This window comes from Vespula pensylvanica, chromosome 14, assembly GCF_014466175.1.
Source record: "Vespula pensylvanica isolate Volc-1 chromosome 14, ASM1446617v1, whole genome shotgun sequence".
Classification (NCBI taxonomy): Eukaryota; Metazoa; Arthropoda; class Insecta; order Hymenoptera; family Vespidae; genus Vespula; species Vespula pensylvanica.
In genome coordinates this window covers 3,075,576-3,102,971 of record NC_057698.1, presented here as the reverse complement: position 1 = coordinate 3,102,971, position 27,396 = coordinate 3,075,576, and the positions used below count along the sequence as shown (strand labels likewise).

The 27,396-nt window shown below is 35.5% G+C and overlaps 1 long non-coding RNA gene across 18 annotated transcripts; it reads right to left on the bottom strand.

Annotated features, from left to right (window-relative positions):
- On the bottom strand, positions 1–27,361 carry LOC122634007. Of its 18 annotated transcripts, none has more exons than XR_006328262.1 (9): positions 27,202–27,361; positions 26,566–27,004; positions 26,158–26,346; positions 25,241–25,742; positions 24,339–25,038; positions 21,346–21,828; positions 18,936–19,055; positions 17,003–17,226; positions 1–366 (listed from the first exon to the last, which is right to left on the bottom strand). It is a non-coding gene; the product is annotated as an uncharacterized LOC122634007 (long non-coding RNA). The 18 variants fall into 18 exon arrangements; XR_006328258.1 differs by lacking the exon at positions 26,566–27,004 and adding an exon at positions 10,301–10,500; XR_006328260.1 differs by lacking the exon at positions 26,566–27,004 and adding an exon at positions 10,301–10,489.
- Between the last annotated feature and the right edge of the window lie 35 nt (positions 27,362–27,396).

Here is a 27,396-nt window from a genome sequence, read left to right as displayed (position 1 = left end):
TATCGTTGAAAATAATTCTTCATTTTATTCTCCCACAATTATTATATATCCAGCCTTGAAAGTTAGAGAAGGAGCCGTTTAGGAAGCCATTAGACAGATTTTCCGGGGGTACGAAAATCCCTCCTCTTTCGAGAAAACAATACATTTCCTAACTCCGCTGTGAAATGGGAAGCTGTTTCGACGCGCAAAGCCTCTTGACGAGACGGTGCGACGGTGGTTGCCAAGGAATTAGCACCACTTCATGAATTATAGCCGCATCCTTGGCGAAAATGAGAGGAAAAGCTCTTGCTAGCTTCGGCTCGTTCTCGTTCTCGTTCTCGTTTTCGTTCTCATTCTCGTTCTCGTTCTCGGTCTCGATTTCCTCGTCTGGAAAATTAAGAGATTTATATTCGAAGGCCGTTCTAAACGATGCAGATAAATCTCTCGATTCTAGCGATCTCTTCTCCAATATCCCTGCGACTTATTGCACATGAGCTAAGAGGGTAAAGAGGGTAAAAAGAGGGGGGGGGAGGTATATAGGGATGGGGTATGGGGTTGGATACGAGGAGCCGGGGATTGAAGAGAAGGAAGGAAGAAGAGGTGTAAGGGGAGGAGGGTATAAGGAAGGGAATAATATCCATCCTTTACGCGCTTTCCATAGAAAACTTCAAAAATGTCACCATTGTGCTTACGCGATCGTGGATGAATAGGCACTAAACCGAGCGTGTATCGTTCGCTTTCATACAGGATGTACCATAATACGTGGTCATAACTTTGGTAGAAGATAGGTGTGTTCGATAGATAAAAATAATAATAATAAACAAAACAAATAAAAACAAGTAAGAAATATAAAAATCAAAAGAAAGAAAGGAAAGAGAAAACGAGAAGAAAAAAAGAAGAGAACGAGAAAGTCCTTGAAGAAAATAAATATTGCGCTCTATTTATGCAACGAGGATGAGGATGAACAAAGAAAAAGAATAAAAATTAAGGTTGATAATGATAAAAGTTTCGACTACGATATTATTATATGTATATATATATATATAATAATGATAATAATAATTCGATTTCGTGGACGTAAGAACGATCAGAACACGCGAAATATAAATTTGATGTGAAATGAAAACTTTTGATTATAATAATTTTTTTACTTAGTTATGTACACGCAATATGATACATTCTTGTATATCACTGTTCGTTAAATATCAGACTGCGATAACTTCATCGGAAGCGTCGTCAAATGAATGTCTCGAAGGATTCGAGTTAAGATTTATATCATGGAAAAAAAATAATAGGCGTCTCTCTATCTCTCTCTCTCCCCCTCTCTCTTTCTCCCTCGCTTACGATATCACCTTAAAAGAAGAACGTTCTTCCTTCGTCGTAAATTTTGCGAGGGTTCTACTGCTACAAACACGAAGAGGCAGGTAATATCTCAACAAAAATGACATCTTTCCTATAGTTCTCTTTCTTTTTCTATCCCTCTTTCTCTCTCTTTCTCTCTCATTCTATCTACCTTTCTATCTCTATCTCTATCTATCTATCTATCTATCTATCTATCTATCTATCTCTCACTTTCTTTCCACTCTTTTTCTCGTTCATTCGTTCGAGACAGTGTACTGAGATTCCTGAACGACACCTTGGAAAATATGACAAGCAGAACAGGATTATTATCGTTTCGCGCTAGATAGAAAGATCGTTGATGTGTACCGAATAGCTAATTTCACTGACATTATCTCCGTGCAGCACGCTAGGTTCACGGATATAACGGAATATAATGCGCTGGCTCACTTCACAGTATGAGCCGGGGATTACCTTCCGTGGAAATAATACGTTCTATCCTCGTGAACAGGTTAGAGATCGAGCAAACGCTTATAATGCCCATCAATGAAAATTGATTTTTCAATCAATCGCGTCAATCAAAATTGATTCTTCAATATCGCGTCAATGATAATTCATTTTTCGATATTGCATCGACCCAAAGTGATTCGATAAACAAATATGCATGTACATATATATATATATATATATGTATGTATGTATGTATGTATATATATGTAATTTGTAATTATATATGTGCATAATAATTATTATATTGAATCGTCTTAATACGATTGATATAATATATGTATATATGCATAAGTAAATATAATTTTTTATTGATTCAGAATAATTCGACATTTAAATATATAATATTTAAATATATATACATATATATATATATATATACTATATATACATATATATTACATGTGTAAGTAAGTGTAATATTGCATCAATTTTATATCAATTCAAAGCTTATCTGTCTATTAGAATCTAATAACTCTATATACGTATATTCATATGATATAATACATTACTTTACATTCCATAATAATATCAAAACATCATACATTCATAATAATAAAAAATTTACGATTGAAATCACCCCAGATTTGTATTTATCAATGTCATAAATGTAATCGATGATTCATATAAAAATTTCCTCAATTCTTATCTCGTTATACGAAACAATACCGAGGTATAATAACAGCATGTAAATACATAAATAACATTGAAATGAAATGCGTGCCAGGTTGACGATAAAAAATGAATATATTGGTGGAAGGGGTAGATCGGTGATAAGATAAAAAAAAAGGAACAAAACAAAGAGAAATAGAGAGAGAAAGAGAGAGAGAGAGAGAGAGAGAGAGAGAGAGAGAGAGAGAGAAAATAAAGAAAAAAGCAAGAAAAAAAATGAAGTAGAAAAGAGAAAGAAAGAGAAGTATGAGAAAAGAAAAAAGAGAGGGAGTATGAGAAAAAGATAGAAATAAGAAGAATAAGAGAAGAAAAGACGAAAGAAGAGAAGCACCTCTGCCTATCTCTCCTTTCAATAAGATTCCGCGTGAACGAACGGTGGCTCATGCCAGACGCGAAGTCATGCTAGCATATTGAGAATTCGAGCTGGCTTTTATATATATATATATATATGTATGTATATATATGTACGTATATATATATATATATATATATATATATATATATATATGTAGATATCTATCTATCTATCTATCTCTCTCTCTCTCTTTCTTGATCTCGATCTCGATTTCTCTCCCCTTCTAGTCCACGCTTTCGTATATTCGCTTCTAAGAGGAATGCCGTTCTGATCTCTCTCGATTTGCCAAAACGGCACATCTGCTCTACCGTTTGCGTACTTGAGAACGAAGTACTTACTCGTGGCTGCATTTCTCTCTCTCTCTCTCTCTCTCTCTCTCTCTCTCTCTCCCTCTCTCTCTCTGTCTCTCTCTCCCTCTCTCTGTCTCTATCTCCCTCTCTCTGTCTCTCTCTTTCTCTCTCTCTCTCTCTCTTTCTCGTTTGCTTCACTGGACCGATTCGGAGATACGATCTTTCCCCCAACGTGATTTATCGTCCAGCGAGAATCGCATTTCCAATACCGCTGTCTTACCGATTAAACGTCTTTGCGGAGAATAAGACAAAGAGAAAGATAGAGATATAGATATATAGATAGTTAAACAGAGCGAAAGAGAAAAGGAGGAAGAGAGAGAGAGAGAGAGAGAGAGAGAGAGAGAGAGAGAGAGAGAGAGAGAAGGAGAGAGATGTTCGTTCACGAGATTATGCGAGATTAAGCTTTTTCTTATATCCTAAATGAGTAAGAGAAAGAAAAAGAGATAGGGATAGAGAAAGAGAGAGAGAGAGAGAGAGAGAGAGAGAAAGAGAGAGAGAGAGAGAGACTGGACAAGATCGACAAAACATATAGTTACTATTCTACAGTCAATCTATATAAACCAAGAGGATCATTTATGCACGTCTCGATGCTTTAATTACGATCACGGATAGGAAGATTAAAGGTAGGATTAAATCAAAGCGACAGTCGAATCGATTTATAACCTATAGTAAATATAAATAGAGTGTATAGTGTCCGACTTATACTTTCATTTGTCATAAGAATGAACGAAAGAATGAACGTATTAATAAATAAATGAATGAATCAATGAAGGAATGAACGAACGAACGAATGAATGATTGAACCAAGGGGAAAGAGACAGAGACAGATATATATATACATATATATATATATATATATATATATCCCTCGTTATAGGGTTTCTTCGACCAGAGAGAATCATTTGTTAACGTCTGGCTACTGTAATTACAAGCAGAGAGATATCTATGTAATTAACAAGAAAATGTATTAATGAGTCGTCTTAGGCAAAAATTGATCTTACATCATTCCTTATGTATCCTCGTTTATCTTGAGAAGAACAAACGAAATTCTTCGTAAATAAAAATGAACATTAGCGAAGCGGGACATTTTTGGATGAACCTAATTACAGAATGATTGAAACAAAAGTTAATGGATTATTATAAAAATCAATTATTCTTTCTCAAGACTTTTTGAACTAATTTCTTATTTCTTTTTTTTTTTTCGTTTTCTTTTTTTTTTTCTTTCTCTTTCTTTTTTCCTTTCTTTCTCTCACTTTGTAAAACTGCAAGCTTAGGAACTTTTAGTCCGTTCTGTATTTTTAGAAAAATAAAAGATTGAGAATGATCTCGCGAGACTCGACGTTGAATTTTCCTTACGTAGTTTTCTCCTCGTTAAAATATTGTCTGTATATACATATAATTTCTTCTACGTTATCGTTAATAAAATAAAATTGAATGAATATGAGGAAATGATAAGATCGATCGACAGTACGTTAGTGATATTTTTTAGAAGAATCTAATAATTTTAACCAAAAAAAAAAAAAAAAAAAAGGAAAAGGAAAAAGAAACAGAAAAAGAAAGAGAAAACCACCAACGATCTCGAGACATTAAACGAGTTGAGAGTTTTCCGAATAAAGCAAAAAATTAATTGCATAATTTCCTCTGTACGTCGTCGTATGCTAAGAGTGAAAAAGAAGAAAACACAAAAAAGAAAGAAAGAAAAGGAAAAATAAAAAACAGAAATAATCAAACCATTTCTACGTATTTGTCGTTTCTTTTAACGTTTCATAAGAAAAACGAATTCATAGAAAAAAGTCTGCAGCGATAGTTCGATGGTAATACGTTAGTAAAGAAACGTACGACATCCATTTCTCACTTTGGCAAGTTCGCGGTCGCGAGAACGATCGTAACGGAGTCATCTTGTTTGCGATCAATTGGGAATTCCATGAAAGATGGATGGTGGTCTACGAACTCGGACAACCAAAGTAAAAACTTGATGCTATTCGTTCGAATACTTCAACGTGTACTATAGCGAGAAATGGCTAAATTCTCTCTTTCTCTTTCTTTTTTTGTCTTTCTTTTTCTCTTTTTCTTTCTCTTTCTCTTTCTCTTTCTAGATTTCGATCTCTTGATCCTTTCAACGAAACGATTACAGGCCTTTTCCTATGTACCAACATCACTAGCATAGCCTTTTCGCAAGGTCAAAAGGAAAATACTTTGAAACTATACAGAGAACATTCGATGCGGTACCGACATGCTTTGATCTATATTCCTCCTCTATTTACATGATCGTGTATGAATAGAATACATGTTTTCTATGTAATCTTGGATATATATATATATATATATATATATATATATATATATGTACCTACATATATCTATATAAAACGTCTGCCTAAAGATACTATCCGCAACATGGAGAATATTATTTTTATATAATTCCTAAGTACGAAACATTTCTAAACAATTTTTTCAAATGACTTATATTACAATAAAAAAAGAAAAAAAAACAGAAAAAAAGAAAAATGAATTTTATTTATATACTTCGCTCGAAAGGATCTATACTTATTTTCAATAATCTATATCGATAATCGAGTTTTTAGTACCATCTAGCGGCTAATTAACGGAATTAACTTTAGCGTCGAGTTCCTAATAATAGGCAACAATTTTTATATAGTTGTATAACTAGTAATATGTTTAGATATTGGAAAATCGATCGAATATTCGATAATCGATATCAATGATTGATTGATGAGTTCCAAACACCATCTAGCGGCTAATTAGTTGAACTTACTTTAGCGTCGAATTCCTAACAATAGGCAATACTTTTTACACGGACTAAAATATATAAAGTAGTTTGTCTAGATATTGAAAAATCGATAGTATTTTCTATAATCGATGTCAATGATTGATTGATGAGTTCTAAGCACTAACTACCTAATTAGCTACGCTAAATATGACGTCGAATTCTTATATACAAAGATGTATAAAAAATAATACGACAAATTCTTATGAAAACTTTTATAGAATTACGATTAGAAATATTAAAAATTTCTTTCTTATCAATTGTTAATGACAAATAATTCCTATGGAATATGCAAATAGTTAACATCTTTGAGTCCGTTTTAACGAATAAAAAAAGAGGCAATCTGTAACATTTCCGATTGGATTCCTACGATCTTACGACTTATCTCGGAGATTAGAGAAAGAAGAAAGGAAAAAGAAAGAATCGGTTGAATTCCAACGTAAAGTCGAACCTTATCACACGTTTCGATGTGTCCTCGAGCAAGTAATGGCCGTTCAAGCTCCTTTTCGTAAAGCCCATTCTCGATCCCGATTTCTCTCGACATTTCGTCCTCGTAGAAATTCTCACTTGTGGTTCCCCGAGAATTCCTACTCGAGAATTGCGTGGTAAGATCGTAAACGTCGAGAATCAAAGTCGAACATAACGTCACGCTCGAGGGAACTTTACTCGAAGGGGAAAGAAAAAAATGAGGGAGAGAGAGAAAGACAGAGAGACAGAGAGAGAGAGAAAGAGAGAGAGAGAGAGAGAGAGAGAGAGAGAACATAAAACGAGATAAAATATAGAGAAAAAAAGGGAAAAAAGGAGGAAAAGGAAAAAAGAAAAATATGAAACGAGTAATTTCATTGCTCGTAAAATGTTATTGCTGTTACTGTTACGTCGAAATAAGAAAAGAAAGAAGAAGAAGAAGAAGAAGAAAAATCACATTTCAAATGTAACTTCAAAATACGTTCTCACAAACTCGTAAGGAAATTCGTAACTCAACGAACTATCTTCGAAGTGAAATCCGAAGTTTTAAGTGAATGAGAATCTCTCAACGAGAGGCCTATGAAAGCATGAAGTTCGACTTCATTTTGCAAAATTACCAGCTCGTATACGTGACTGCCATCGTAGGACGCGTTCTGCACATCAACGAGTATCAAATATGAACGTATTAGACAGAAAGAGAGAGAGAGAGAGAGAGAGAGAGAGAGAGAGAGAGAGAGAAAGAAAGAGAGAGGAGAGACTCGAAGAAAGATTATGCTATCCTTTCGAAAATAGGACGATGCTTTTACGTTCCAGGAAATAAAAAAAAATAGAATAAGAATGAGAGTTCCTATCGCTAGTAAGTAACAATATAAAAATGGATAGAAAATTCATGGATCGGACAAGGTATATTATAAATTCGGAATTCTCTTTCTCTCTCTCTCTCTCTCTCCGTATTCGCATTTTACCTAGAGTAAAGATATACATATATATATATATATATATATATATATATGAGTGTGTGTGTATGTATGTATGTGTATAACATAGGTAGAGTAACGACGGGTTGGTCGTTTCAAAAATCGTGTATGTATTATGCGAAGCTGACGGCTTCGAAAGTAGAAATTCGTCCGAGCTTGGCCACGTACCTATCTTTCTCTCTCTCTCTCTCTCTCTCTCTCTCTCTCTCTCTCTCTCTCTCTCTCTCTCTCTCTCTCTCTCTCTCTCGCACACTCGCACACACACTTTACGTTGGCTTTGATCTTCGCTTCAAAGTGCATAGTGCATGAGATTCGACACGGTGGAAGGAAGTAAAACTTATACATACTCTAAAGTGAAGCTTAGCGAGAGCATTTTACTCACAGATGGAATTTCAAAAAAATTATAGAATCTAGTTACTCCATTTGATACACTATCTCTCTCTCTCTCTCTCTCTTTCTCTCTCTCTCTCTCTCTTTTCCTCTCTATCTGTCTATTTATCTATCTATCTTTCTTTGGAAAGAAGTCACGTGGAATTTCTTGATAACGAATAGATCGAGCTTAAGCATCATAGAGGTAATGGCAGGGGAAAATATTAGAAATTCATCGTCTAGATAGTTGCAAGCTGGTGGTTAAGTGATAAATGAAAATTCTTCCGGAAAATTAATGTGGTTAGAAGTGGAACGTTATCAAATCTTACGCAGGTATGCTGAGTATACACACGTATGTATATGTATATATATATATATATATACATACATACACATATATATGTATATATGTACGTACGTACTTACGTACGTATGTATATGTACACGAGCCAAAGGATATCTTGGAAATAGAAACTCGTCGTTCGAGGTCGTTGACCCTGTGTGCCCTAGGGTGGCTCGCAAGTCGCACTCGATACATATCTCCTGTAAACTGGGGGTAGGGCGCAAGGGATGCAACATTGTCAACAGCCTGAGCAAGATGCATCTCGATTTGAATGCGTTCAATGCATGGTGAATCCCTTCTCTCTCTCTCTCTCTCTCTCTCTCTCTCTCTCTCTCTATATATATATATATATATATATATATATATATGTATGTATGTATGTATATATATATGTATATATATACGTACATTTACCTATCAATTTACCTGTTTATCTATCTATCTCTCATTTCGTAAAATTTCCGGAATCTCGGGAAACAATATAGAATTGTCGCGGTTAATTTACCGTCTACTACGCTTTCCTATTAATTTCCATGTAGAAAGATAATCTCTCAGGAGTCCGTTAGTACTCCCATCGTCACCATCCAACACTAACAGAGTCAACAGACTTGCGACTAGATAGTTAACGTCCAAATTAATTCCCCTCAGTCGATTATCTATAGAATTCCCCTGTACGTTTTCTTCTTTACTTTTTTTTTTCTTTTTTTTTTCTTTTTTCTCCTTTATTCTTTTTTTTACTTTCTCAATAGTTCTTTCAATGTTTTAAATCGTCAAATAGAGCAGAACGATGCAGAAATTCGTGAAATTCGACTAAAGGGTTTCGTAACGTGCGAATACGTTCATACCTACATATATACATGCATAAATACATATACATAGGGTAACGTAATATAATGATAAATGTATGGGGGATTTAGGAACAAGTATAGCGAAATTTTAACGCTCTCCCTCCTCTCCCACTTTTCCACCCTCTCCCTTCTCTCCCATACCACACCATACCATCCGACCTCATCCCTTGGCAAATATTTCCGGTTGCAACGTAATTGCGGGCGGCCGCTAACGAATTTACTTTTCAACGAGATACGACAGAATAGAGACAGAGAAATTAATTATTATTGACAGAGTAATCGGTAGGAAAGTGGATATGGATCGGATCTGTTCGCACGCAAAATAACTATCGTTTTACCCGTTGATCGAACACGAACCACCGTCGACGTTTCCGGTTGTACGTTTTAAATGGACACACACGTTTCTATATTATCAGAGGATTTTCCTGTAATTTAAATCGCTACGATGAATCGATGAATAAAAATGGTTTAACGAACGTTTGGTTGGTATGACCGAATGGTGCGAGATCGAACACTCGCGAGAGTATTTTCGAAAGTGACGATAACGAAAAATAGAGAAAGAGAGAGAGAGAGAAAAGAGAAAAGAGAAAAAAGAAAAAGAAAAAGAAAAAAGAGAGAAAGAGAGAGGGAAAAAATACCGAAAAGGGAAAAAAAATTTGATCGAGAAACAATAGATTATAGATTATAGAGTGGAATCGATAAAAGGATCATAAGCAATGATCGAACGTTCGACGTGGGAAAGGTATGTTAAATAATTATCGATTATAAGTGGATTATCTGGCTCGTCGAGCTTAGGTCGTCAGGTTTTGGCCGAGTGCAAGTATCTATCCCATTAACGGGCTCTGTTAATTCGATTTATTTGACGTTAGGTCGGCTAATTTGTCCTATACAGCTGAGAGAGACAGAGACAGAGACGGAGAAAGAGAGAGAGAGAGAGAGAGAGAGGGAGAGAGGGAGAAAAGAGGAGAGAGAGAACAGACTGGATTAAAACAGAGCACCTATCTCACGCGTTTCGAGAAGAGTTATCTCGCTAAGCTACGGATCGAAATTCGCTTGTGTTGTTTTCGTAAAATGAACAGAGAGAGAAAGATAGAGAGAGAGAGAGAGAGAGAGATATAAAGAGATTGAGGGAGAACAAGGTCAAAGCAGAAAAGCTCTGAACACTCTACTGTGAAATTACTCGGATATTAGAGTGATCATAATTTTTAGTATAAACTACTGTCTTAAGCAATCTCTTTTTCTCTCTATCTTTCTCTCTTTCTTTCTCTTACACTTTATCTTCTGATATTCTCGTAGAACATAATCTTACGATTTTGTAGCATCTTAGCCAGTTAGATCGAGGCACGTATTTGGTAACAGCTTGAACTGTTACGAGATATTCTCCTTACGCAATAATCTCGCTTGCAGATCTTTAAAGCGAATCCTCTTGGTTTCGAACGTGCTCAAATTCCTTCCTTCCTTCCTTCCTTCCTTCCTTCCTTCCTTCCTTCCTTCCTTCCTTTCTTCCTTCTTCAAAAAATATTATATTATTTTTTACAATCTTGTCACCGATCTTACAAAACGTTCTTAAACAGAAACACCCTGCGTTACGTCGAAAAAGAGAAAAAAAAAAAAAAGAAAAAGGGAATGAAAAGAAAATAAAAGATCGATAAAGCGAATAAATACAGAGAAGAAAATCGTATATAAGATAAAGGAAATGAAAGATTTGGGGTCTTTCGGGGAAATGTTTTTACGCCTGTCGAATTACTCGATAACGAGAACGCGTTAAAGTTTCTCTCTACGTTCGTTCGTTGGTACGTTCGAAAAGTGGACGATGTTAGGTCGAAGGAAACTTTCCAATGTAATTTCAAACACGAACGAAATGGAATTCGGGAAGAACGTCGTGTTCCCGCGGTTGTATATCCGGACAGAGCACGTCGAGTTTCCTTTTTAAAGGAAAAATCGTCGAGAAGGAAAACGTCGTCCTACCGCCGAGAAAATATTTGTCCGTTCTCTCGAAAAACTGGAACCTCGAAAAATTCCAACCGCATTGTCTTCCCCGTCGAGTTCTGTCCCTTTTTCCTTATGTTTTCCATACAAATTCGCTCGCATTGTTTCGAAGTATGGAGCGTGTAATAAACTCGACGACGACGACGACGACGACGACGACAACTACGACGACCATGATACGTGCAAGCTTGTTCTATCTATCTCTTTTATCTCCGATCAGAATCGAATTTTTCAAAGAAAATGTCAAGGAAATACCTTCCTATCTCTCTTGAAATGCATCAATTTATGGAATAACTTAAACTGGGATCTCGATTCTTTCCTTAGTTTCTATTCAAGTTTCAACCTTTCGTTTCGATTCTATTTTAAAATTAATATCGTCGCTCTTCGATAAAGATCTAATTACTATAACAATTAAATTCCTTCGATGATCATTACATTGAAATAAACATTTCAAATACGGATTAATAATAATCTCAAAATTATTCTCTCTCTCTCTCTCTCTCTCTCTCTCTATCGTCTTAGAAATTAATTCTCTGTTCGTTTTAGAATACGTTAGAATGGAATAGTTTAAGCCAGGGTGACGATTTTTGGTTCATTTTCTAAACACACTCCATTTCTCCATTTTCTCTTTATCTTGGAAACTATTGTATTTCTCTCTGCATTATAGAATACATTAGAATAGAATAACTTAAATCAGGATCTCGATTCTTTGCTTAATTTCCAAACACAAGATTTATTTCGATCTTAGTTAAATGTTAATTGTCACTCTTGGATGGCATTCTAATTACTATAGTAATTACATCCTCTCTCTCTCTCTCTCTCTCTCTCTCTCTCTCTCTCTCTCTCTCTCTCTCTCTTTCTTTCTCTATCTTGATACATTTCAAAATCAAAATATAATGAAAATCTCGACGTATACGAAAAACAAGGAAAATCCTTTGCTAAAATCGATCAGAACGTTAAAAGGATATTTAACGTTACTAGTAAGTGCACGTACGTGTGTGTGTGTGTGTGTGTGTGTGTGTGTGTGTGTGTACATACACATATATGTATATGTATATGTATATATATATGTGCGTTTACTTGAATAAAAGAGGAAGTCTATCAACGACAAATTTTAATAAGAGATATCGATTCTAAGCTCTTGTTTGTTTTCCCTTCGACGTTCGAAGCTAAACTGTGAGTCCGGATAGACGAAGTTAAATTCGTTACTATAAACAAAGCGTATACAATGATCGACACGAAGCTAACGTTCGATAGTGTTGTGATATTGGAAAAAATCATAAAAGTAAACGAAGCTAGACGAAGCTTATTTTAATTGGATCATCGTATTAACGATCTATTGTATCAGATTAATATTTCTTTTTCTTTTTCATTCTATCTTCTATTTCATTTAATTCGCTAAGATCATCGATTATTTATACTTTGTAAATGATAAAAATCTTATAAATATAAAATCCGTCGTTGGACGATGATTATCATCAATCGATTTAGAAAAAAAGGATAGGACAAAAGGAAAACGAAAAAAGAAATAAATACAAAAAATAAATAAATAAATAAAAAACAACAAAAGCAAAATGAAAAAGGATAAAGATAACCATGAGCTTTTGCAGCAAAGTTGGTACGATATTAAAATCATAAGGTAAGTTCTAAAGGAGAGCCATCTTTTCAGGTTTATTAATTAAGAGAGAAGGAAGCTCTTTTCAAACGGGCCACTTCCTCAGTTATAAAACAACATCTTAGCGGTTTCTCTCTCTCTCTCTCTCTCTCTCTCTCTCCCTCTCTCTTTCTCTCTTACTTCAGCCCGAAACTTCTTACGATGGTTTACGCCGAGTTTCGTTGTGGTTTTCATCAGATACCTTCCTATTCGTAATCTTATAAGTAAATTACTAGGAGCCTTCTTCTCAATTTCTCTGTTCTTTTTTTTCTTCTTTCCTTTTACTTAACGCTTTAAAAAATCTCACCCTTCAAGCCACTCTTCTTTATCTTTTCTCTTTTATCTTGTCTCTCTCTCTCTCTCTCTCTTCCTCTCTTCCTCTCTTTCTGTCTGATTTAAATAAATTTTTGATTTCTCTCTCTTTCTCTCTATCTCATTCTGTCTTCTTTAAGTGAATTTTTGATTTCTCTCTCTCTCTCTCTCTTTTTCTCCTCTCTATTGATTTACTGCTCGTGCTTATCACTTCAGTTCAATTAATAAACGTATAATTCCAAACAGAGAACGTCGCTCGAGGATTGACGATTTTTTTTTTTTTTTTTTATATAAATCTCTCTTTTTTTTTATTTAAATCTAAGACGACAAAGGAATAAAAAAAAAAAAAAAAAAAGAAAAGGAAAGAAAATAGACAAAGAAAATCAAAACAAGAAACGAAAAAAGGATGTAACGAAATGAAAGAAGACAAATGTTTCCGCGCATGTTGAAACGGAAAAAGAATTTCATTCCTGTTGGATGTCTTTAGAAAAAGAATATTTGCATATTTAATATAAACGAAATCCTTCGCTTTTCGATATTCCCTCTCTCTCTCTCCCTCTCTCTCTCTCTCTCTCTCTCTCTCTCTCTCTCTCTCTCTCCCTTCTTTTCAACGAAATCTCCAAAATCTTCGATTTTTATGCTCGTAAAAATTGATGTAGGTATCGAACGAGACAGAGGAAGGCCATGATCACACGTCGTTACCTGCCTGTTATGGCCTGGATCTGGATTGCTACTATACCACCCTCGTTCCAATCAATTAATCATTGTCAACGGCGATTCGTTTCCTGTTCCCGCCCTGAGCACTAAATTCAACGCAGGTACTGTCAATGAAAAGCGAATTGACGACCGGTGGTGTAACTTTGACTCACGAGTTCTGTCGAGAGCCAACTTGATATACTATATACCGGGTGATATCGTTAAAAAGAATTATATGTTTGAGTTGAATCGATTTTTAGAATACTTGTCCTCTCATTTTTTCTTATTTCCTTTCTTCCTTTCTTCTTCTTTTTTTTTTCTTTTTCTTTCGTTTCTTTTTTCTTTTTTCTTTTTTCTCTCTCTCTCTCTCTCTTTTTTTTTATTAGCACAAAAAAAGATCTCCACCATTCGTGAAGAAAAAAAATAGTAACAAGAGAGGATTTCATTTTTTTCTTTTTCCTATTTGAAAAGGAAAAAACAAAGAGAGTAATTCTTTGGAACATGCTCGTTACGTTCGATATCATTTGTACGAGAAAACTTCTCTTAATTTTATTAGAAAGGACGAGATTATAAAGTTAGAAAAGGGAAGATTTCAATTTAGAAACTTTTCAGAGAATCATATTCTTTACGTCGCTTAATATCCTTAGTTCTCTAGTAAGATTCGATCGAACACAATCCTTTTACCAAGTTAACGATCGATTCGATAAGAATAGAAATAGAAAAGGCCCCCGATCGAATGATGCGATCTGTTTCCCGGACAAAATCTCAGGTTAATGGGATTTCGAGAATTCCAAAGATCCCTGACGTTCGAGGAAACACGAAACTTTCCGCTTTTATCGTTAAACGGACGTAGAACAAACCTATCGAGAATGTCGTCGGACTCGCAAAATCAGAAATACGAACTAAAGAAATTCCAAATATTTCTAATCTCGTGAATGGCCCTCGTAACTGTTCGTGTCTACGATTAATTTGCAAAAAAAAGAAAGAAAACAAAAAAAAAAAACAAACAACGAAAAAGGAAAAAAGGAACAAAGAGAGTTAAAAAGTGGTAAAAAAATGAAAAACGAGAAAACTAAAAAAAAAAAAAAAGAAAACTACAAAATGCATACGTTTATTTATACAGACGAGACATTAGAGAAACACGATTGCTTTGATTCGACACGGTCGAAGACTCACGTTTGAAAAAGTATTCGATGATGGCTCGTAAAAATTGATACGCCGACACCAGCGGCGGTTAACCGGACGTGAATGCAAATAAGATCGATCGATCGTAAATTTTGTGAACAGTCACGACGTAGAATCCGTAGGAAATATTACGAATTTTTCCATATCACTGTTAAGCCCTCTCCTCTATCTCTTTCTCTTCCACATTCTCCTCACCACCATTACCATCACCATCGGCATCACCATCACCATCACCATCATCACCATCACCACTACCATCACCATCCCCAGTATTCATTTCTCTGCGTCAAAACGCACTGGACCTGTTCGAGAATGACAAAAATTTTATCGTCCACATTTCGTACACGCACGCAAATTTATATATTCTCACCTAACCGATTTTTCCTCGGTTTCCACCTACTCGTCAATTTTTTTCTTTTTAGTCTATCTTTCTCTCTCTCTCTCTCTCTCTCTGTCTGTCTGTCTATCTTTCTCTTTCTCTTTTTCTTTCTTTCTTTGTCTGTCTGTCTTTTACTGTCTTTTTCTATCTTTCTTTTTCTCTCTGTTTCTCTAGTTGTTCTCTTTTTTCTTTTTTTATTTTTTTGCAAAGGTCGTTCGTCCGTCGGTACAGTGACCATTTCGCTCGCTCTTTTTACGTTAACAAGACTGTCCGGAAAGCGGCCGTCGGTTATTTATAGGCGGACGTACGTAAACGTACAAAAGTGTAACGTTCTCTCTTTCGTTTAACCGGGAAATGATCCTTTCAGGTATACGAGCGTATTCCTCTACTCTCTCTCTCTCTCTCTCTCTCTCTCTCTCTCTCTCTCTCCCTCTTTTTATAATGTCAACAAAAATGAAGTTAAAAATACAAGACAAGCAATTATTTTTGATGTACGTTTTTAAAGTAACAAGATTAGAGAAAAAAATTGGAAATATAAATATTAAATTATGTTGAATTATGAGCGCGAAATAATTTCATGCCGAGAGAAAATATAAAATTTGTAGGAATTGTTCTGACGGATTTGTGAAAAGAAATACGACGATATTGTGAAGAGAAACAACGATTGAGTGTTTCAAAACGAAGGAAAGGCGTATCGTCGTAGAGGATATTTGCTTTAATCCGATACTCTGTCAGACGTCTCACGGTTTACGCGATACCGATAATCCCGTAGAAAGTTTTCGTAGATAGGAACTTGTAAAGAGGCAAGCCCTAATTTGTAAACGACAAAAGGACATAACACCGGCGGAAAATACGCGAGTTGTCCGATATGGAACAACTCCGCGTTGTTTCGTTCACAAGAATCTCTCGACAAAACTTTTACTCGAATGTCTTATCCGTTTGTTGTTTCCACTCCCACTCAAGCTATTCTTTAGACACTTTTTCCAACTCGAACTCGTGTCGCTTGTTTCCGATAAGAAAGTCGAATTTTTATCTGTCTTGAAGAACATTATCTACATTTACGATTATTTTTTCTCATGAATTCATCTGGAAATTGAAACGATTAAGCAACTCAATCGAATATCGAATTATTAATCTTATTTTTAGTTAGAGAATATTTAGAAAAAAAAGTATCTGAAAGATGCCCCTGGAGATAGGCCACATTTGTATGTACAAGTAACCCCGGAAAATAGGCCACCTTATATGCAAATAGAACCCCTGAAAGTATTCTATATTGTATGTAGAAAGAACCCTCTCAATGTAGACAAATTTGTATACATTTTTTATAAAATCTACTTCATGAAATATATATGAAAAAGAATAGACGAAAAAATGTCTTAGTATTCGTCTGTTTCGATTAACAATGAAATTGTTAATAATTTTGATTGAAGCAAATACCGCTAGATCGTAACGCAGTTTAGTATCTATCTTCCAAATCGATCGCACACGTCCCACTAACGCGAAGTTATTTCCCATCTAATAAACTTCCCCGATTGCATCTCGTAATAGAATCGATGCTAATTTATGGCTATATATTAACAGATCGAGATAGAGAGAGGAGAAGGAAGAGAGAGAGACAGAAAGAGAGAGAGAGAGAGAGAGAGAGAGAGAGAGAGAGAGAAAGAAGAATTTACAAAGTATAAGAGATAAAAGAAAATGATCGTTGATGACTTGTTTACATATTTAAAGCGAATCATTCTAACGTATTCGTTAGCTATCATCATAATGTGATATAATCTGCCGTATGGACCACTTACTAGATCTCCACATAACGCACCATAATCCAGATAATAGGATAACAAGCGATGCATTTTCCAGTAACCAGGACAAATTTCAGCAAATATGTTCCATGTAACCAACCAGTAATACACGATTTCCTTTGATAGCTGCTCGATGTTGAGAATTTTTCATTGATCAGAACAAAGGAATACTCTTGATCGAGATAAATCATCGATCATCGTACAAACTTCATTCGTCGAATCTATAAAAGAAAGCAAAACATTATTAATTTAATTAAGGATTAACTCTTGATTGATATACGAATTAAATGATGTTAAAATTTTCAGTAAATCAGAGAGATACGAAATAATAAAAAAAAAAAAAAAAAAAGAGAGAGAGAGAGAGAGAGATTAATTAAAACATAGTAATGATGTTAATTCGAATACAAAATTTCTGCAAACTCCAATATAAATTGTCAGTAAAGAGCCGATATATACGTATGTACAAACATACATAAATATGTATCTAATATAAATAAAATATATTTGATCAAAGATTTCGAACGAACGAACACGCGATATAATAACCGATCTTTCATCGATTTAAAATGAAATCAGAAAGGAAGTTAAACGTGAGAATAATTTCATACGATCCAATGAACTAGCGTACGACATTCTACTAGGCTAAGTACTACAAGTGCTTCTTGTCGGACGAAAGGATGACATGCAATGAGAGAAGAGTGAGAATAGAAGGGATGGGGGAGGTTAGTGATAGAGAAGAGAACAGAAGAGAACAGAAGAGAACAGAAGAGAAGTGAAAAGGGAGGGGAAGGAGAGAGGATGAGTTCATAGGTAATGGAATTCCATAGTTTCGTACCGGGAGTGAATCAAAGCGACCGTGAAGCCACTCGTTGACATGACAATTGCACCAATCATCAATGCATGAATCACGGGCAATCCACTTTGGGATCTTTCCCCTCTCCCCATCTCTATCTATCTATCTCTATCTCTTCCTCTCTCTCTCTCTCACACACACACACACACACACACACACACACACACACACGTTAACATCGTGCCTCGTTACGCGTCGGAGTTGCGTTGTGGAAAGTTTGATATCGATCTCTTGTTCCGATCTACATGCTCGTGTGAGCAACTTAAACGTAAATCACTCTCTCTCTCTTTCTCTCTCTCTCTATCTCTCTCTCTCTCTCTCTCTCGCTCTCTTGATATACATGTGCATGCATATATATATATATATATATATATATATATATATATATATATATATACGATCAAAAGTTTTGCACAAACACGATATGGTTTTCGGGACACGGAATTACCCTCATCGATAATGCCGTAAAAGTTATACTCGCACGGGACGCGGAACTTCCAGCCCGGAGAATTCGGGATTCAATGGAATACGATCCTTTCATGGATGCTATGCATCTTTAAAATTTGATTCCGTCGATGCATTCGCTAGGGTGAAAAAGAAGAGTGGGAGGAGGACGTGGAGGTAGAGATGGAGGTGGTCCATGGTTGGGATCGTTTCATACTGAATTTTAATACGTGCTTCATCGACCGTACTTTTCTACGCATATACACACATACACAGATACATATAAGTACGTATGTACGTACGTATACACATAAGTGATATTTATAAGCTCGAACGTGAGAAAATCATTTACGTGAAATCTATGATAAACGAGATAGGATAAAGGATCGATTACGTGGGAGCCTAATATCGATGAGTTTCGACCGTTTCTTCGAAATCGCTAAGCGTATCGTAACCCGTCACGAACCTTGACAAAATCGATTCTAATGAAATTCCACGAGTGGTACTGAGACTACTATAGGTATATATGGACATATATATGTATGCATGTATATACGTATATATGTAAGTGTGAGTATAGGTATGCATGTACGTATGTATGTATGTGTATATACGTGCGTGTATGTCACTCACGTGATCGAATCGAAGTGATCGATAAGCTAACCGCGTTGACATGGTAATTGCATCCGAAATTGAGCGAATTAGGAATCGAATCGCAGTCCACTCGAATACTCTTGATCATCTCCGGTGATCCTATCAAAAGAAGATATTTTATATGTGTGTATGCGTATGTATTTATTGATTCATAATTATTATCATTATGAATATCTTTTGATTTATAAATTATATTTCTAAATTTCACAAAGTATAGTATATACGAACATATTATGGGATATATAGAAAATGAACTCTCGAGGATCAATATGTTAATCGTTAAAACGATAATAAAATTAGTACTATTAATGTTAAACGTGAGAAATCATGATCGGATTTACCAGATTTAGCGAGAGAAAGAGAGAGAGAGAGAGAGAGAGAGAAAGAGAGATGTTGTGTAAAGCATCAAGTCAAACGCACTGGAGTATGTCTCTTGGAATCCGAAGCGAGTTTCCTTCCCACCGGATAAGACTTAGTCTCGACCCCAAGATCGTACCATCTTCTCCCAGAATCTCCCAATCCTATCCATTGCATCTACAATGATCTAAAGGAACACGCATTGCATCGGAAACGCGCGATATCTAATCTCTCTCTTTCTCTCTCTCTCCCTCTCTCTTTCTGTATCTATCTATTTATCTATCTATCTATCTATCTATTTATCTATCTATCTATCTATATATATATTTTTTTTCTCTTATTTTTATTCTCTCGTAAGAATCGCTTCACACAGGAGAAAACGTTCAAACGGAATAAATCCTTACTATTTTACAATTTAATCTAATTTCGAAATTCACAGAGGTAAAATTCAAGCAGCTCCGAAAAATGAAATACAAATTGTTATTTACATTCTACAAATATCACAAATTAATAAACGTTAATCAATCGATTTAAAAAGTCCAATAGTGGATACAACATTTCCGATTGATTACTTAACTTTAATGTAAATACCAATCTCTATACGGTAACATCCGATCGAGTGATGTATTCAATTTGCTAAGCTGTACATCCTAACTTTGATTTTATATCGATCGTTAAGGAAAAAACTTACATAAATTTTCAAACCCGGACGATTCTCGTTCCGTTATTTAATCAACTTGCTAAATATAGTTAGAATGTATGTACGTGAAAGATAAATTTTCGAATAGTAGGGACGAATTCAGTCGTGCGATACGAAATCGCCGCACTGGTAAGATCTTGATGACGATGGGTCGAGAGTCGAGAGTAAATAAGAACGAACGTTCTGCGCATAGAATTCCTATGGGATACACGGGATACGAAATCAGAGAAATGTAGCGTAGCGAGGAAGTGGATACATTGCATCGTAGACTAGACTAGTACGACTCCGAATGATCTGTCGTCTGTTTCAGGAATGACGTTGTTCTCAATTTTTTCGCCGAAGCTTTCAAACCATACCAGTTCCTTTTCTACCATACCACTCTTTCTTTTTTTTTTCTTTCTTTTTCTCTTTGTCTCTCTCTCTCTCTCTCTCTCTCTCTCTCTCTCTCTCTCTCTCTCTCTCTCTCTCTCTCTCTCTTTCTCTTTTTCATTTCTTTCAGTAGTAGATACATAAAAATCCTTCTTCTCTGTTCCTATCCTTTGATTTTCAACCGAAAGGAAATTACAGCAAAGATAAAGATCGATGCATATTGTCTTTACATAGATTGATATGCAGCTTTGAAAAAGAAATAACAAATTTTACAAGATTATTCCTTACTTAGATCATTCGAATATTAAGAAGAAGAAGAAAAGGAAGAAGTAGAAAATTTTCTGAACGGTAAATCCTTCGATTACTTCTGAAAATCATTAAGTACGTGAACTTCCTGATCCAACGTAAACACAATTAATTTTCTTCAAAATGCATCGAGTATATTTTATATATATATATATATATATATATATATATATATATATATATATATATATTATAAGGAACGAGAGAAAATCTCTAATAGGAAAACTGCAATAAGATATAAGCATGATCGTCGATCGAATAACATTTTTCAAAAGTTTTAAACTTATGAAACATTGCCGAATGAAAACCATTAACAAGATCAAAAGCGTCAAAGAAGATGCATCGTTTGCCATATTTGTCGGATAATAAGAAAATTCATAATTTAATTTCAACTTGGTTTTACTACTCACAAACTTTCTTACAAAGCTTAACCTACCGCCCTAACTCTCTCTCTCTCTCTCTCTCTCTCTCTCTCTCTCTCTCTCTCTCTCTCTCTCTCCCGCTACTGCCCTCTTAACCCCTCTCAATTTGGCCTCTCTCGCCGAACTTACAAACATTAAAGATCTAGCATCATCCTTGGAGCAGGTACTACGGTACGCTTCCTCGATTTTATCCGATAAGCATTCCCAGTTTATTTTCTCTATCTTAAAAACTTACGGAGAGATGGTCCTTATATTTTTTTTTCTTCTTCTTTTTTTTCTCTTTTCCTTTTTCTTCTTCTTCTTCTTCTTCTTTTCTTTTCTTTTCTTTCCTTTTCTCTTCTTTTTTTTTTTATGAAGCAAATAAAAATTCTTCTACGTCGTTACTACGGCAAATATTGAAGTTTCTCAGGAAGGAAAAACGTAGGTACAAGAGGAGAGTATTACGATGTACAACGAGGAAAGGAACGTAGGTAATAACAAACAAGACGAGTTTGTCAACCCTTTCCTATTGAAAAAGTAGAACGACACCTCAAAGGATGTTTCCTTGCGATCTAAGATTATTTACTGTCCACCTGGCCGATCTTTAAACGGAGAAGAACAAACGATTTTATTCAAAGTGTACGTTTCAACATTGAGATAGAAAACTTTTAAATATATTCATTCTGATACTTACTACTATTTTTCTCAAGACAATCGAAACCAAGAAATCCAACATTGTCTGAAAATATTTTCAATTATCTTTAATTTACGAATATTTTTTAATCTTTACTAAAATTTTTATTCAAATAACGAATATCTTTTTCTTTCGTATGACGAGTACACTGATTAAATTTCGTTAACAACGTCGATGAATTTAAGCAATATGATTATTAATTTAAAAAAAAAAAACAAAATACAAAAAAGAAGGGAAAACCAACTACCACTGCGTTGGAATTTAATTCAATTTTATAGCAACTGCGTATACTATGTGTTTGACGACTGTATTCGTCATCTCTTCATTTTTGTTACGTAAAATATATATATATATATATATATATATATATATATATACATACATACATACACCTTCAAAAAATATATTTATAGAGTTAACAGGTTAACGTGAAATCGATTTAGAATTAGTTTCGATGAAAGAGTTCGCGGAAGGATTTGAAAAGTCACGATTTGGAACTCTTGAACGAACAAATAGTGGAAAATTTGAGTCGATGCGAAAGAAAAACAAGAGATTAACGGAGAAAGAGTAGGAGTTGAGAAGGACGAGAAAGAGGAAAAGGAGGAAGAGGAAGAGGAGGGATGAAAGTAATACTCGCGCTGAGAGAGAGAAAGAGTGAGAGATCAATTAAAAGGCAAGTGCAGTGATCCGCTTTGCGGCGTTTTAATTAATTTCTCTAGCTTTCGAAAAAGTACGTCGAGAAGATGGAATCGCTATTAGACTGTAAGATCCAATCGAACGATTCCCAAAACTCTATTGATAGGAGTGTTCTTGTTCCATAGAGGACAGGAGAGAGATGTAGAGAGTGAGTAAGAGAGACAGGGGGAAAAAGACAGACAAAGAGAGGGAGAGAGGGAGAGAGAGAGAGATGAGAAGGTGAAAGGTCCTTACGAGAGGAACGGAATAGTTACTTTGACTGATGCGTTGAGCCACGACAAAGGATATCTTGGCCTGAGAACGTGAAGTAGTTTCAGTGAAGAAAAAGGAGAACGCCTTGGAAGCAATCAAGGTTCGGGACCAAAGAGCAGAACCTGACTAACTCATTTAGCCGAAGCAGCCGGAACACTTAATGAAGACAGTGGCGAGAAGACAGTAGGAGCCACTCGCCAGTGATGTTGAAGAAGAAGAAGAAGAAGAAGAAGAAGAAGAAGAAGAAGAAGAAGAAGAAGAAGAAGAAGAAGAAGAAGAAGAAGAAGAAGTAGAAGAAGAAGAAAAAGAAGAAGAAGGTAATATCGATTTCGCCTTTCGATTCAAGAATGGTTCAAAGTAGACGCGGAGACTATGCTTACTACCTTTCTCTACAATAGAACGTTACACTCCGTGGACCTGGATAAAAGCGAAAGCGTGTTGAGTCTAAGAGTTTCAGGTGAAAAAGAAAAGGTAGGGAGGAAGGGGACAGGGAAGGATGGGTCGGTCGTGTGGTAGAGGTACTACCGAAAGAAGAAAAGAGTTCTCTTTCTGAGAGAGTGTATAGAAAAAAACCTACTTCTCCCTCCAAATAATAAAAAAAGAAAAGAAAAGAAAAGAAAAGAAAAGAAAAAAGAAAAGAGAGAAAGATGGAGAAGGGGGAGGCGAGAGCGAAAATGAAAGAAAATTTTTGTTCACAATCTACGATCGGCCTATTCATTCAGGCGATCAAAGAACAAAAGTGTCCGCGTATAGGAGCGTATCTACTTAAAACTATCTAGCTATGTATTCCAAGTTTTTCAAAAAAGGAAATGAGGAAAATAAAGGAGAAATAGTAAAACGGAGGATAGGAGACAAGAAAATAAAAGAGGGCAGGAAGTAAGCGTGACCGCAACGAGAGGACACTTTTTTCTCCTAGCACGCTGATACGAAAAGCCTTATCGGATGGCACTGGAGTCGGCACATACTTCAGACCGACAGTACGCTGACTGTGGACGATACTCGCAGATGGTCGCGACGATAAGTGACCCTCGTTGCAAGACCAGGCTCTTACTTCTGCAGAGAGAAAGAGAGAAAGAGAGAAAGAGAAACTAGCTAAGTAAGAGAAAGAAAGAAAGAAAGAAAGAAAGAGAGAAAGAAAGAGAGAAAGAAAGAAAGAAAGAAAGATGAAGAGAGAAGTAACGAAAGTAGCGAGAAACGGTGAGGAAGAAAAGGGTGGGAGTGATGGGAGGAAAGAGAGAAAGACGAGAGCGGGACCCCGATGTTTCCGTGCGAATGGAAACGGGCATGCAATAGAAAAGGCCAGGGCTCTCCAATTTGCTGAGAGCTCTCCATCTCCCAAGCCCTTCTTGTTCTTTCTCTCTCTCTCTTTATCTTTCTCTCTCTTTCTTTTTCTCTGTCTCTGTCTCTATCTATTTCTCTCTTTTTCTCTCTCTCTCTCTCTCTCTCTCTTTCTTGCTACGCTGTTTTCTCTTTCTCTCTCTTTCCATCTGCAAGGTATATCTGTCCTTTTCTCCGTTTTCCAATCCTTCCACCTCGTCTTGCATCTTTTTCTCTCTTTCTTCCTCTCTCTCTCTTTCTCGATATTCCCCTCAACCCCTTCATCGTACCATCACAGTTTCTGTTTTCCGTGCATTCGCACTTGCACTCCCTTCTCCTATCTTATTACGTTTGTTTTCCTTCGTTCTTTCAGTCCACGACCCCTTCTCTCTCTCTCTCTCTCTCTCTCTCTCTCTCTCTCTCTCTCTCTCTCTCTCATTCTCCTCTTACCACTTCTCAACGAATTCCATTCTTTTTCCATTTTTTTTCCCACGTACCTCTTTCTCTTTCGCTCTCTATTTTTCTCAGTTTCTTAGTTTTTCTTTTTGGCTTAAATTTTCACAAACACGAATGCACTCGACCACTAATGGCAACGTTCGTTCTCGAATTAGGCATCCAAGGGGAGCTCTAGCTATTCCTCAACGTATGTTTCACCTAAAACCGGAATACGATTCTTAAGATAGGATCTAGCACTGATGATGACATGTTCTACTAAGAGGAACTAGAGCGGAATGGAAAATAAATTAGATGCGAGATGCATAACTCGTAGATTACGTTCCAAACGTAGTCGACGTGTTAATATGCTTTCCTGGGATACGTCAACGCGAAATTATTGAATATTTCCAAGAGCGTGAGTAAAGTTGATCAACATTCAATTAGGATCCTTTTCCTTTTTGTCTATGATCCAACGTTGAGTTGGACTCGCTTGTAATACTGCGAAATTATTTTTATTTCATCTTCTTCAACTTTTTATCCTCATCTTTTTTTTGTCTAAAGAAAAAATAAATTATGAAGAATATCGAATAAATATATTGGTTAAATTGATTAAACGAAGTAATCCAATACTTCGTTTAAAATAAATAATTCAAAATACCAAGAAATCAATAATATTGATGACGATGATGATAATAACTATATCAAAGATATAGTTCAATTTGAAAATAAATTGTCTACATAACTATCACTTTTTTACCTCTTTCTAAATTCTTTCTAGCTCTTGGAAAACGTCTTTGTGTCTTCGATCTATCTCGCTCCCTTTCATCTCCCGAGCAAATCAAAATGTGTGTACGTGTGTACTCTTGAATCTATATAGGTTGGTGAGACGATAGAGGAAAGAGAAGAATTTCCGATAACGTGGTGTAGAACCTCGAGGATCTTGTCCTTCTTCCACGAAAAGGATCCAGGAAATTGATCCAGCTATGGAGATAGCACCGTCGCCGTCGTCGTCGTAGTCTTCGTCGTCGTCGTCGTCGTCGTCGTCGTCGTCGTCGTCGTCGTCGTCGTCGTCTTCGTCGTCGTCTTCGTCGTCGCGGTGAAAACTCTTAGACAGCTGTCAACCTTAGGCAGTCTTACCATCAGAGATCTCGTTTGTATGTAGATACACGAAACGTCTTACCAGTTTCCTCGTTGCGTGTACGACACCAATCTGCCAGTTTCGTTACTTCCTATATCTCACTTTACAAAATTTGTATCACCTTTAAAATAGCATCGAATGTGTATCGCGTTGATAAGATCGTTGATAACGTATCGTAACATTTCTAAATATATATACATATGATTCGAATGATTTTGAAAGCGATCGAATCGTTTAAATCATACATTATTCGTTTCGAGATATTTTAACATTATTTCGAGATATTTAACATTGGATTTGTATTATTTATATATTATTTTTCTATATAATAATAATAAAGAGAAAAAATAAGTATATTTAATCTTAAGAGATAACTCTTTTATGTTATTTTATAATTAAAAAAAATAACGTCTGAGACAAGATATCTATGTCTTTCGATATTTCAAAGAGCTTGGGTCACTTTCATAATCAACATTTCTCATATGTAATTAGATATATCTTATTAAGAGGAATATAAGAACGTTTTACGTACTCACTATATAATGGATTAATTTACGAGCAAATAAATCACGCCCCATGAGTTTGCTTAAAGTCCATAATTCTCATAATTTATTTCAACGATGAATAAATCACCATCGCCGCTTTAAATTTCTACAGAATCCGTGAAGACTCTTTTACGCACAGACAGTAAAGTTTTGTATAATCGAACATCCGTTAAAACTATTCTGAGAAGAAAAAAAAGTCAATTATTTTAAATAAATAATCAACGATAACGTCATATGTTTTTGTAATAACAAAATTATTTCTCAAATATATTTCTTCTACATACATATACATATACTAACATAGAGAAAAAAAAATAAAAATCTCTGATATCGCATATGATAATAAAAATATATATGGAGACGTATATTTCAAAGAAAGAGAATCAAAAAGAGTCGTACTGAATATAGGAAGAGGAAGAAGACGAAAAGAGACACATCGTTCGAAGGAAAATCTTCGCCAGTTTATAGCTTGTTTTATAGACTTCCTGAGTATCGATCCAACACAACGACAATGTCGACGATCAAGGTGTTACGATCGATACATCGATCGTTACTATGAAGCCAGATTGCAACGACGACAACGATGACGACGACGACGACGACGACGACGACGACGACGACGACGACGACGACGACGACGACGACGACGACGACGACGATGACGACGACGACGACGACGATGACGACGACGACTGTTTCATAAAATCCTGGCATCATGAGTATGTATAGCACGTATGACAAGAGCCATTGTAATCCATATGTGCCTATTGTATGGCATACGTGCGATGAGCACAGTGGAAGAAGTGAGATACGAGAGACACGTTAAAGAAAAAAGATCCTGGAAATCGTGCGACTATATGATGTAAAGAATATATATATTTTATATAATGTATATGTATGTATGTATGTATGTATGTACATATGTATGTATATATATATATATAGATATATATGTATTTATATAGGTACTTGATATCATAGACATATACATATATCTACGCACGTATCAACGCTTTGAGAAATTCAATATTTCACCTTGCACTGCTATCAAGTGAGATCCGTGCGTTGAAAATTTTCTCAGGAAAATCGTCGCTTTTCACCGTTATGTTCATTCCTTCTTCGCAAGAAGCAACTGATCTACTTTGTAGATCTATATGTATGCTTGCATGCATATAGGTATATATATATATATATATATGTATATATATTTGCGCGTGTGTGTATCTTTTT